Source organism: Solanum stenotomum, chromosome 3 (genome assembly GCF_019186545.1).
Source record: "Solanum stenotomum isolate F172 chromosome 3, ASM1918654v1, whole genome shotgun sequence".
Taxonomy (NCBI): Eukaryota; Viridiplantae; Streptophyta; class Magnoliopsida; order Solanales; family Solanaceae; genus Solanum; species Solanum stenotomum.
Window position 1 is genome coordinate 20,310,992 of NC_064284.1, and position 14,764 is coordinate 20,325,755.

Below are 14,764 nucleotides of genomic sequence, written 5' to 3' on the forward strand. Positions count from 1 at the left end.
TTCCTTTTGCATAAAAGATCTTTTTTCGTAGCATTATTATGCTATTTATGACATGTAGAGATCAGCAACACAATTTTTGAGGTGATCAGGTATACGGAGAAGAAAATTTTTAATTTTTGAAAATCATGAAAGTTTGACAAAAGTCAACATTTTGGAGTAACGAGCTTGAATTTGAGTTTTGACGGTTCTATTAAATCTTGATAGTGATCTATGACTAAGTCGAATGATTTGCACAGGCCTCGAGGGGTCCATGGGAGATTTGAGCTATTGGTTTGATTACTAGTTGATTTAAGGAATTTGGGTTGACTACAATCAACATTTGGTTAAGACAATCACAAATTAGTTCTTCGATAATTCCACTAGGTTCGGAATGCATTTTAAAAGTGATACTCAAAAGTTCTTAAATCTTACTTCAAGTTTTTTGTATTTCCTTCATTCTATTAATCCGGGGAGGCAGATCAAGCACCCCAAGGCCCAAAATTTAAGCAATGGCAGAATGAAGAACCAAAATTGAGTTTTTGGCCAAAATATCAAATCATATACATAAACAATGCAAATCTTGTACATAGTGTTTCTTAAATTATGAGAATGAGAATGAACCTTATACAATTTATATACAACTTCAATTGCTAAAATTATCATCACAATACAAAATAGTTAATAGAAAAATATACAAAGTCAGTACGTAATCTGATTGAGTATACATAATAAATACATTATTGATTATATATATACATATAAATTTATATTCATGAAATTCATGTGGATCATGAAATAAATCTTGTCGTCTGTGCTTAGTTTAGCCATCATCTAAATATCATCATGATACAAAATATATAATTAAATACACAAATTAATAGAAAAATATACAAAGTCAGTTATCTGATTGAGTATACACAACAAATACATTATACATACATTTGTTAAATATGAAATGTATTTGGAATATGATAATCACATAACTATGATTTTGATTATGAAATCATATATATTATTTCTTTATTATTAGAAAAATATAAAAATCTCAAATAAAGTAACTCAAACAACACCAATAGCAAAAATCCTGAGCCACCATGGCAAACCAAGGCACCTCAACAGAAAGAAAAGAGAGTCCAAATCAAAGACCAGTTCTGAGAATGGTTACATGACATACAAGGCAGAGAACAAGAACCTAAAAGGCAAATAAAAGACCAAACTATAGCAGAAGTAAATAAAACAGAGTCTAGATAGCACACTTGATGACGACAGATAGCATTGGAAACACCAGCATTACACTGCACTGTTCACTTCCCCTTTTTCTAGGCACCAGTTGGATCCTTCTTGTCAACATTCTTGACAACAACGACAGCAACAGTTCGACTCATGTCTCTCACGGCAAAACGACCCAATGTTGGGTACTCAGCAAAGGTCTCAACAACCATAGGCTTGGTGGGAATCATATTAACCATACCAGCCAGAATCACCATTCTTCAACAACTTCGCCTCCTTCTCCAGTTCCTTACCTCAACACCTGTCAATGTTGGTCAAGATCTCAGCAAACTTTACAGCAATGTGGCAGTCGAGCACTGGTGAATAATCCATTTCCAATCTGGCCAGGATAATTCATGATGATGACCTGGGCGGTGAAGCTGGCTGCCCCCTTGGAGTTTAAGGCAACAAAACCACGCTTAAGATCCTTAACAGCAACATTCTTAACGCTGAACTCAACATTGTCACCAGGGAGTGCCTCCTGGAGAGCTTCGTGGTGCATCTCTACAGACTTGAACTCATGTATAGATTCTTCAAAACTTTCAAAATAAAATTTACATATTTGAAAACTACACAAAAAGTACTACAAGTAAATATAGCTAATGAATCAAATATTTTTTCAAAAAAGCTTGAGAAAATTATAGTCAAAGAACCTTTTTGTTTTTTACCACAAGAGAACAGATCATTGGACCAACACAGTATCACTCTTACTTGCATATACATAAGTAGGGAGACCCAGTGTACATGTCATGGATATATAATTATGCACATTAACATTTATCTGACTTAGTTAAAGTGACATATCTAAGACCTAACCTCCCCAAAAGCTGATTAGTGTTTGCTTCAACCACTTCCAGAAGTCTTTCCATATACAACTTTATTCCTGACCACCTCCTCAGGCAGCACAACCCTGAAAACAGCATAATGGTGATTTAAGCTCCGCTCTCCTTGCAATCTGTGAACACTTCCTAGTGCACCAGCACTGGAATTTGGGGAAGAAAAAAATATCCGTCCAACTCTTTGATGGACAAGCGCCATTGCACAGGCCAGATAAATGTCATATCCAGTACATAGAGAAGGTCTGAGCGATTGATAACTATGGCTGTCAGACTCCTTGATCTTCTGTTTTTTCAAAGGAGATCGAGCTTTGTAATCAGGAAAAAGTTGTAGATCCCTGGCAGCAGAATATTCGATGGCTACAATAGCTGCATGACGCAAAGGATGCCAGCAACCAGAACTTCGCAGTGCCCATTGCCAAGGATGTAGACAAGCAACATTCTTAGTTATATGTTTAAATTCACCAATTGAACCGTCCAAAAGTGATGTTTGCTGGTTTTCCAAATTAGAGGGGTTTTCTCGATAGTTAGAGCAGCAACCTTCCTTGCTGACCTCATTTGCAAGAGTGGCTGAGGATATTACCTGATCAGAAGCACTTGCAATGACCTGCTTAGTTGAAGGATCTACAATAATAGAAGATGTTGCCAAAGTAATGGTACGAAAACTGATTGCGACTCCTCTTCTTCACTAAATCCAGTTATGCCACTGATTTGGCGGATGATAGGAAGTAGGCCAGAGCTTGCACTGTTCATCCCATTCTTCTTTTGATGTTGCAAACTCTTGTAGTGAACTGGTATATATGATTTGACAAGTTGTATAATCTCATATGGCATGCAATCATCTTCATTTCCAACAGTCATACATAAAAGCAGAGATAATTGAGGTTTCCCCCCACACGCTTCACATGCTGCAAATTTTCATCTGATTCAGCTTTGTGACTAGAGTATTGGGCACGTTAACTGTGGGTTGGAGGTGAGGATGATTTCACAGACTACACTCTCAGTTTGATGTGAATTCATGTTGGAATGTATGCGTCCACTGGTCTAGATGGGACCAGGTCCTCAGCACAGTTACAATAACAGAAAATAAACAAGGTGCTGAAAGTAAAGATTGCACAACAACTTTACCTGGAAACCTCCTTGCTCAAGGGAGTAAAACCACGACCTGGCCTGCCAGGACTTTTCAAAACTTCTTTCACTAATCTTCTTCAAGCAAAAGTAAAAGCAAGTTTACAAACCGAGATTAGTCTACTAATCCCAACTCTAAGCAATACCTCCTATTACTTAGATGAGCCAGAGTAGATACAACACTACCCACTAAGCTATCACCCTTAGACAACTTAGACTTTGCTAAGCGGATACAACACCGCCCACTATACTAATCCTAACCGATTAATATAGACTTTTAGAGTAAGAACCTAAGTTACCCTTAACCTAGTTCTTACAATGATTCAAACAAGTTTGAAACGTTTCTTTCACAAAACGAATCCTACAATGTAAGCACTATTACAAGCAAACAAAGTGACAGCTGGTACAAGAAGCTCTTGAAGTAATCGATCAGATCCCTTGTTGTTCTTGAAGCTCTTGAAGTAATTGATCAAGTCTCTTGCTGTTCTTGAAGCTTGAAAAATATTTCTCTCTTTTGAATGAATGAAAATATTGAATATTGTTGTGTTTTGTTTAGTATATACCACAAAAGTTATTACCAAACGTCCAAGCAACCTCCTTGCTTCTGATTGGTGAAGTACTCTGCAGCTTCTGACGCAGACAGCTTTTACAGCTGTACTGCACTTTGACACTGGACGAGCATACTCTGCAGAGGACCAGGTCCCTGCACTTGTGAGGAGATCATCAAAACACCAAAAGGCATAAGCTCTTATCAATTCACATGTATTATTAATCATCACTCACAAAACATATTTTACTCATACCTTGTATTTCTGCTTCCACACTAACAAAACAATTTCCTTATTCCTTAATCAAGGCATCTTAAGTTGGTGCACCTTTCTTCTGCCACAAAAGCCAAATCACACTTAGAACCTCAACAACACAAACATCAAAACCCCATAAATCAACAAATTATAGTGGGTGAGTTTAGGGATTTCTGATTTGGGTAAATGGGTTCCATATATTCCCCTATTTACATTTTAATTTGGGACAGATTTTTATGGGCCGTGGATATATAATCTGATAATGATAGTTTTATTTTCAAGGGGTTAAAAAAATATGGTAAAATTATTTTCTTAAAATAAGGAGATAACAGTTTTCCATTTAAATTTTCCCTATATTTTTTGTTTTCTCTATTCTCTTATTTCAACAAAAAATAAAAGGCATGGTATAAAAATAAAAATAAAAATAAAAACTTTCAACCACAACTCAATATTCATTTGATAAATTTCTCTTATATTTTTGTCCTCTCGTATTCTCTCATTTAAAGATCCATTCGGATATCACATTTTACATACCCTATTTCTTTTTTCTTCTTTTAATAAAAAAATCTTCATGGAATTCACTCAATTAATTATATTTATCATATTTTATACATAACTCATACACTGAAATATGTTTGTATAAAATTTTGGTTAATTTTCTTTTAGTAAATCAAATTGTATGTCTTATTATATATATATATATTCCATTCCATACACTAATATATGTTTGTATATTGCCTCATATAAAAAAGATTATATAAGCCATTGTGTATAACCATATATCCATTATATATATATATATATATATATATAAATAATCTAGTCTACAAAAAATATATCAGTAAATCAATTTATATACCATGCTATATATCAGTTTCATACTATAAATTCATTCCAGAAAAGATATAATGAAACAAGAAAATCCATACACATTAAATACACAAGTCAGTACTAAACAAACTTACAACATTAATATACTCCATATAATATCTATAAACAAATTTATATACACATCTCAATTTCTTTTATACATTATTTGATAAAAGAATTGAGATTGGATTGAAAAACATACAGCCCAATCCACACATTTGACCGAAACTATTAAATTTCAATTCAAAATTCAAAATTCAAAACTGACATTAATGATGATTTCTTAATCTGAAAATTGTTTAATAATACTATAATAGTGATGTTGGATAGCGTCTCTAATCTTCTTCGTCTTTAACGTTAGGTTAACAATAATGAAAAATATATAAAATCGTGACTTATGGGAGAGAGAACATCACGCTGAAAGCGAGTGTTAGAGAAGTGATGAGAAATTGAGAATTGTATTAGTAATTTGTAACTATCAATAGTTATGCCTAAACAAAACAAATTACTGATTTTAGCCTAAAGATGTGGGATTGTCCCAATCTTTTACATTTTGTAATATAAAATTATGTTTGGTAAAATGTAAATAATAAATAGTATCTTTATGTATGGTAATATAAAGTCTTAAAATTATTGTTATGTAATTTTTCGATGTAAAATTAAATGGTTTTACAATATTTTGATTTTTCGGTTAACCGAAGTAAATTATTTAAAAATAAAAAATCAAATCAAACAACTAAAATTTTAAAATTTAAAATCAAAATATCGAAAGAAAAATTAAAAATAGTTCACTTTGATTATTTCTTTTGGTTAGAATCGGAATATGCCCAACCTTAATCTTAAGTGCCGCATTGATATTCATGTATTCCATTTTTTTTAAATAGATATGTTTGTGATTGCAAATTTTCAAATACACATAATTTTATAACGACTCACTAGTCAATAATAGTAGTAACTAGTTAATTCTTTAATATAATCATGCCACATAGACAATCGCTTCACACCAAACATAAATCTTTTTTCGCAAAATATAACAAGAGGAGTTTTTTTCCCTTTTCCAAAATATAAATCTATAAGTACAATTTTTACATTTTAAAAAAATAATTGAAATCGCGATGCGAAATTCCAAATCATGAGTTTTGAAGAAATTGATATTTGAAAGCATGATCCCATATTACATATCTAAATGTTGATTTAATATAATGATTTCATATTGAATGTCCAAATGTCTACCGGGTCACCTACTTTGGCAAAAAATCGATATTAATCACCAGTGGCGTAGCTACAGCCATCCCTGGGTGTCCGTTGAAAAAATATGTTGTATATATATGTCAAATTCTACATTTAAAGGATATATATTTAAAGTTGGACACCCTTGATAAGCTATGCCTTTGGCGCAATGGTAATGGGTATCCATTTAAATGAAAAAGTTCTGGCTTTGAACCTCAAATAACACAATATGAGTACTATTCCAATCGATTGGAGTATTTTGTAAAAAACAACACTTTGCTAGTGTTATAAACCATTCAGAATTCATCAATTATGAGTTTTTGTGTATATAAGACACATGCTTTGTAACTTGATTTGAATTGAAGGGCAGATCTACTAAGATAATTACGGCTTTAATGGAATTCAATAAAAAAAGTAATTTTAAGAAAATAATCTAGAATTTATAAATTCATAATTCTAGTTTCGACTCTATTGTGCCTCCTAGTTGTGTTATTAAAGATCTTCACAGGATCTTTGCAAAGTTTTTCTGGAGCAATAAGGATTCAGGCAAAAGTAAGCATTGATCAGCTTGGAAGAATGTCTGTTTACCTAAACAAGAAGGGGGACTAGGTTTTAGATCTCTATTTGATGTGTCCCAGACTATGTTTGCTAAACTTTGGTGGATATTTAGGACTCAAAGAAATTTGTGGTCTAATTTCTTATGGAACAAGTATTATAAAAAGCAAATTCCCTCTCTTGTTCAGTGGAAAGGTGGCTCTCAGGTCTGGAAATTTATGCTTGAAAATAAAGAGAAGGTTGAACAATTCTTGTGGTGGGAACCCAAGGGTGGTACATCTAGTATTTGGTTTGATAATTGGACCAACCTAGATCCTCTTTTTAAGCTTCATTCTGAGGTTCAGCATACCCACGAGATAAGAGATATAAAGGATTTTCTAACAGAGGAGGGATGAGATTATAATATTATGCAAGATAAGGTTCCTGAGGTTGTAGTAGAACATATCAAAAAAAAATTATCTATTGCTAAGTTTAATGGGGAGGCCGACAAGCCCTGGTGGACTAAGACTAGTACCAGATGCTTCAGTGTTAAAAGTGTTTGAGATTTATTAAGAGGGAAAGAAGATGTTGCTGAAGATTTGAAACAACTTTGGAGTAAAAGCTTACCTTTCAAAATCTCTTTTCTTTCTTGGAGAGTTTGGCAAGGTAAAGTCCCTGTTGCTCATTTAATGAATAGTTGGAACCCAAACATCTCTCCAAATTGTAGGTGTTGTTCAGTTTTAGAAAGGGAAACGTCTGAGCATCTCTTTCTGATAAAGACTTATGTTCCTAGATGTTTTGATGATCTCTTCACAAGTGCAGGGACCTGGTCCTCTGCATAGTATGAATACTCGTCCAGTGTCAAAGTGCTGAACAACTGTAAAGCTGTCTGCGTCATAAAGTTGGTGAAGCTGCAGAGTACTCACCAATCAAAAGCAACGAGGTTATTTGTACGTTGGATAATGATTCCTCATGGTATATATCAAATAACAAACAACATCATTCATCATTCATTCAAAGAGAGATACTTTCAAGCTTTAAAACAGCAAGGGACTTGATATAAGTGCTTCTATTTGCTTTCATTACAAGCTGCATTTGTCTGCTTGTAATAGTGCTTATATTGTAGGATTCATTTCACTTGTGAAAGAAACGTTTCAAACTTGTGTGAATCATTATAAGAACTAGGTTAAAGGTAACTTAGTTTCTTACTCTAAAGTCTATACTAATCGGTTATGATTAGTGTAGTGGGCAGTGTTATATCTACTCTGGCTCAGCTAAGTAATATGAGGTATTGCTTAGAGTTGGGATTAATAGGTTAATCTCAGTTTGTAAACTGACTTTTACTTTTGCTTGAGAAGATTAGTGAAAGCAGTTTGAAAAGTCTTGGCAGGACAGGTCGTGGCTTTACTCCCTTGAGCAAGGAGGTTTCCACGTAAAGTTGATTGTCAATCTTTACTTTTAGCATTTGTTCTTTACTGTTTATTATTGTAACTGTATTGAGGACCTGGTCCCATCTACATAAGTGGACGCATACATTCCAACAAGTGGTATCAGAGCTTGACTTTTCAGTTTAGTTAACACTAAGAAAAGAAAAGATCCTGAAGGAATGACTACTCTACCCAATATGGAGGAATGACAATCTTCTACTAGGCCACCACGTTTCAATGGCCAATACTATGGATGGTGGAAGACTCGAATGCACAATTACATCAATGATGAGGACTTTGAGTTGTGGGATATTATCCTTAATAGACCATATATTCCTACAAAGGAGGTGAAAGATGGAGAGCTTACCACTACTGTTGTCAACACCAGAAAAGACTACAATGAAGCAGACATGAAAATGATTGAAAAGAACTACAAGGCAAAGAAGATTCTGGTATGTGGAATTGGAGCAGATAAATACAACAGAATATCCACTTGTGAGACTGCCAAGGAAATTTGGGACTGTCTTCAAACAACCCATAAAGGAACCCAACGAGTGAAAGAGTCTAAGGTTGATATGCTCACTACTCGGTACGAAAATTTCAGCATGAAGGAAGGGGCAACCATTTTTGAAATGAACTCAAGATTCACCTCTATCACCAACGAGCTGAAAAGACTGGGTGAGCCTATTCCTGTCAGCAAACAAATACGCAAAATCCTTAAAGTGCTTCCTAAATCTTGGGAAAACAAGGTGGATGCCATAACTGAAGCCAAAAATCTAACGAATCTTTCCATGGATGAACTAATTGGGAATTTTCAGACCTACGAGATGAACAAGAAACAGATGATGACTTTGAAGGAAGGAAAGAAGGAGAAGTCCATTGCTTTGAAAACATCTCAAAGTGAGGTGACTGAGGAGGACGATGAGATGGCGTACGTCACAAGAAAATTTCAAAAGATCATAAAGAAGAATGGGGGTTTACAAAAGAAAGCCTCTACTAGTAGAACTGCTACTGCAAATGATCTGTGGCATAAATGTGGCAAGCCTGGTCACTTTATTAAGGACTGCCCCAGTCAAAGGCAGGAAACTCATGACATCAAATCTTGCAAGAGGGACCTGGTCCCATATAATGTTCGGAGGAAGGCTCATGCTGATCAGTTGGTGAGAAAAGGCTTTGTTGTATGGGGAGATGATTCAAGTGAGTCAGAAGAAGATGCAGAAAGCCATGAGGATATATCAATGATGGCCATTGAAGATGATGAAAATGTTTTCAACTCTATTTTCTCCTTGATAGCTAAGTCTGATGATGAGGAAGATCTAGATGAGGTAACCCTTTTTGATCTTCAGGATGATTTAGAAAATTTTCCTGGTGAAAAATTAAGGAAACTTGTTGCCCTGCTTATTGATTTCGTTGATGAACGAACCACTGAAAACTTAATGTTGAATGAAAAATTGCGTTTGTGTGAGGATGAGAATTTAGCTCTCATGTCTCAAGTTTCTGAAATGAGCTTAAGGGTAGCTACTCTATAAACTAGCAATATAACTCCTACGGAGGATCCTGGTACTTCAGAGAGTGGAAAGAAAAAGCTTAGCATCTTTGATGAAGAATTAGTAGAAAAGCTTAAAATTTCGGAGTCTAAGCAAGTTACTTCTCTTGAAACTAATTCCCAACTGAGAAAGGATCTGAGTAGGATAATGAGAAGCTAAGCCACTCTCTAAAGTGGATTGATTCCTCTAAGATACTCTTTAACCTGTCCAATCAGAGTTTCAATGGAAAGAAAGGGCTGAGATGCAGACCAATAGAACCTCCATATAATCCTCATAGCAAATATGTGTCCGTATCTGACAATTTGTTGTGCACTCATTGTGGGCGTAATGGTCATCTAAAAGAAAAGTGTGAGAGTCTGAGAAGAGCAAAACAAAAGCATGTGAAATTTGTCAAATCTGAAAACAATGATAAAAGGGAACACAAGGGACCTTGGTCCCCGTTATCGTTTCAATAAGAATACTTTGCCCTTCTGGACATGAAGGTTTCTTATTAAGACTTTTGATAGTTATTGGGAACTCCGTTTGAAGTGGGTTCCTAAATCTAACAAGTAATTCTTATGCAGAAGAGAGGAAGAAGTCAGTTCTAGTACATGGATAGTGGATGCTCAAGGCACATGACTGGAGACACTTCAAACTTCCTCTCTTTGAAAGCACACCAAGGTGGTGGTGTGTCGTTTGGTGGTGGAAAGAAGGGCTCTATCCTTGGTATTGGCAGGATAGGGAGATCTGCTGATAATTCAATAAATAATGTACACTATATGGAGGGTCTAAATTACAATCTTTTGAGTATTTCACAAATCTGTGATAAAGGAAATGAAGTCAAGTTCATGATTGATAAATGTTTGGTTACAAATCACATTACTAAAAGGGTTGTCATGTCTGCTACTAGAGTTAAAAATATGTATGTTGTAGATCTGGATTCCATTGAGGGAGATGATCTGTCCTGTTTGAGTGCTCAAACTGATGATATAGATCTGTGGCATCGGCGACTGGGTCATGTGAGTACTTCATTGTTGAACAAACTTGTTACATGGGACTTAGTCCGCGGATTGCCAACACTAAAGTTTTCAAATGACAAAGTCTGTAATGCCTGTGTTAAAGGGAAACAGACTAAGTCATCATTCAAGGCTAAGAAGGGAGTCAGTACAACGAGACCTCTAGAGCTGCTCCACATGGACTTATGTGGACCTATCAGAATTCAAAGTAGAGAAGGTAAGAAATATATTCTTGTCATTGTTGATGATTTTTCCAGGTTCACTTGGAACATGTTTCTGCGAACGAAAGATGAGACAACTAGACAACTGATCACATTTGCCAAAGCCATCCAATTGAAGATAAATGGCAAGATAGCCAGCATCAGATCTGATCATGGAACGAAGTTTGAAAACTCTCTACTTGAAGGGCTTTGTGCAGAAAATGGAATCAATCACAACTTCTCAGCACCAAGAACTTCTCAACAAAATGGAGTGGTTGAAAGGAAGAATAGAACTCTGGTTGAAATTGCTAGAACTATGCTGATCGATTCAGGATTTGCAATGAATTTCTGGGCTGAAGTAGTTAATACAACATGCTATGTGACAAACATGTGTCTTATCAGATCCATCATCAAGAAAACACCTTATGAGCTATTAAACGTGAAGTTCTTGGAGAAATGAAAACTTCTTGAAAGAAGCTTCGACCAATGTATCATACCTTTTGAAAAGGGTATGAATTGGAAACCTACCTGGAAAAGTACTCCATTACTCACAACTTTGTCCGCCGGTTTTAATATTCGGTGGATGATATTGTAGACGAATAACAAAAAACCTTCAATTGCTCATCTTAGACCATTTGGGTGCAAATGTTTTGTGTTGAATAATGAAAATAATGATCTAGGGAAGTTTGATGCCATAAGTGATGAAGGTGTATTTGTTGTGTATTCATCTACAAACAAGGCATACATAGTGTTTAACAAACGAACTCTTTGTGTTGAAGAAAGCATGCACGTCAAGTTTGATGAATTGGGTACAAGAAATGAGAACAGTGAGGACTACGAGTTTGAGGAGTTGATGAACAAGCAGCAGGATGATCAGGGTACAAAAGAAAAGGATGCAGAACACTCAGGAGGACGTAGTCCCTCAGGTTCATCACAGGAAACAAAGTCTCAAAATCTTGAAGAAGGTGAAGGTGATTCTGATGCTGACAGAGAAGAAGAAATTACCAGAAAATCCGAATGGAAGCATCAATCCTCACATCCACTGGACAATCTCATCTCTCCACTTGACTCTAGAATTCAAACTAGATCTAAATCAAGAAATCTAGTTGCTCACTCAGCATTCATATCATCCATTGAACCAAAGAACATCAAAGAAGCATTGCGGGATGTAGACTGGGTAACTTCAATGCAGGAGGAACTTCATCAGTTTGAAAGAAGCAAAGTGTGGCACCTGATTCCCAGACCAATTGACAGAACTATTATTGGGACTAGATAGGTCTTCAGAAACAAACTCGATGAGCATGACACCATTACTAGAAATAAATCAAGGTTTGTGGTACAAGGTTACAACCAAAAACAAGGGATTGATTATGATGAGACCTTTGCCCCTGTAGCTAGAATGGAAGCCATCAGAATCTTAATAGCATTTGCAACTCACATGGAGTTCAAGCTGTTTCAAATGGATATCAAGAGTGCTTTCTTGAATGGAAATCTGAAGGAGGAAGTATATGTCAAACAATCCCCAGGTTTTAAAGATGCAGACCTGCCCAATCATGTGTTGAAACTGGACAAAGATTTGTATGGGCTAAAGCAAGCTCCCAGAGCTTGGTATGAACGCCTATCAAAATTCCTACTGGCCAGTGGGTTCAAGAGTGGTAAAATTGATAATACCTTTTTCCTGAAATCTAGAGGTAAGGAATTGGTCATTATGCAGGTGTACGTTGATGATATCATTTTTGGAGCTACTTCAGACCCACTGTGCAAAGAGTTTGTTGTCTTGATGAGTAGTGAGTTTGAAATGAACATGATGGGTGAGCTCACGTTCTTCCTAGGCTTGCAGATTAAACAAACCTCTCAAAGGATTTCAATATGCCAGGAGAAGTATATCAATGAGCTGCTCAAGAAATTTAACCTTCTTGAGGCAAAGGTGCTGGACACTCCTATGAGCACAAGTGTGAAGCTTGATAGAGATGAAAATGGCGTGGAGGTCAATCAGACCATGTATAGGGGAATTATTATGTCACTCCTATACCTCACTGCAAGTAGGCTAGACATAGTGTTCAGTGTAGGGATGTGCGCAAGATTTCAAGCAGCACCAAAGGAGTCTCACCTGAAGGCAGCCAAATGCATCCTGAGATACCTAAAGGGAACTCAGGACTTGGTCCTCTTCTATCCTACTGGTGACTCTTTTGATCTAACAGGGTATGCTGATGTTGATTATGTAGGTTTTCTGGTTGATCGAAAAAGCACATCAGGCATGACACACTTTCTGGGATCAGCCTTGATTTCATGGGGAACAAAGAAGCAGAATTCCGTGGCATTGTCTACTGCAGAGGCAGAGTATGTGGCTGTTGCATCATGTTGTGCACAACTACTATGGATGAAGCAGCAGTTGGAAGACTTTGGTGTACTCACAGACACTATCCCTCTCATTTGTGATAACACTAGTGCCATGAACATGGCTAAAAATCCTATCCAGCACAAGAAGACAAAACACATAGATGTGAGACATCACTTTCTAAGAGACAATGTTGAAAAGCAACATGTGGTGATGAAATTCTACAAGACTGAAAATCAATTGGCTGACATCTTTACCAAACCTTTGAGTAAATAATGCTTCATAAAAAATAGGATGAGGCTGGGGATGTACAAGATCATCTAATTCCTTGACAAGTTTGCACAAAATCCTCCATATTGATTATGTTAATGAGGACAGGTATTTATACTTGTTTTAATATGTGTCATAAAAAAATTCATTTCTGGTACCTTAATGTAGGTATACACTGATGATTTGTCTAGCTGAAGGGAAGGTTAAATCACACAGGCAGAGTTACAAATTGAAAGAAGGACCTGGTCCTCATGAGGTTAGTATCATTAATACTACATTGTCTAAACGTCAACATCATTGCCACGTGTCACTTTCCTATTCATCACGTTAGTTTCAAATGTCCCGTCATTTTAAAACCAAAGGTCGCCACTTTTGGGACCCGATCTCTTCCAACGTTAATTCCTAATTCTCTCCAAATTTCTCTTAACATTCAAAATCAAAGGTTGTCAATCCTAAACCTTCTTCTAAAATATCAAATTTTCTCTCCATATTATGTCTTTCTCTTCTCTTCAAAATGCCTAACTCTGAGTCATCTTCAAAGGCTCTACTCTCCCAAGAAGTTGAAAATCCTAGTTTATTTGACTTCTCCATTCCTATTCCTAAGGATTCTCCCTCTACCCCAGTCTGTGGCGCTGGTGAAATGGATGAGTATTTCTCTCCTCAGACTGAAATCACAGCCTCCCATGTTCCTCCGTCTGACGAAGTCTTGGTCTATTCTCCCACCCTATTATTGTCTGGTAACAAATCTCAAAATTCAAAGGCTCAATCTGTAGCAAAAGTTAGTGCTGAACTTCTTTATGAAGAAATAGAGGTTGGGTCTCTGGCTGTGTCATCTACCATATTTGAAAGGCTATTTGAAGGAGATCTGCCAGAGGAAAAGGGTCCGAATTCTTGTATACTAACAGCAGGGGCAGAACTAGTGGTTGTTCAAAGTTTAGCCTTACTAAGAGGAGATACTCAACCCGCATCGTTGGACCAAGAACTGAGGTCACCGGATCAGGTCCCTTACAGAAGTGAACCTATCTTCGACCAAACACCAAAATCCTTCGATGTTGGGAGAGATAAGGAAGAAGAAGAAGAAATTCCATTAAAATGGAACTCAAGGGGAATGCGAGGAGGAAACAAATCTTAAGAATATGTCCCTGAGTTGGAAATAGTTAAAGGCACCCCTAGTATTGGCATTGCTGATGAATATGCTAAACAAGAAAATGAGCGACAGAGAAAAGAGAAGGGAAAGTTGGTACTGACTCATCCTAAAGAAGACAACATAAAATATGTTACAAGAAGTGAAACACAAAAGGTTATGGGGAGTGCGATTGCGGCAAGAAAAGCCCAAAT

The 14,764-nt window shown here is 36.2% G+C and overlaps 2 pseudogenes; both read right to left on the reverse strand.

The window, feature by feature from the left end:
• Positions 1-1,298: 1,298 nt before the first annotated feature.
• Positions 1,299-1,750, reverse strand: LOC125858360 (elongation factor 1-alpha-like; annotated as a pseudogene).
• LOC125858759 (tRNA-specific adenosine deaminase TAD3-like) lies at positions 1,664-7,744 on the reverse strand (annotated as a pseudogene).
• Positions 7,745-14,764: the final 7,020 nt, after the last annotated feature.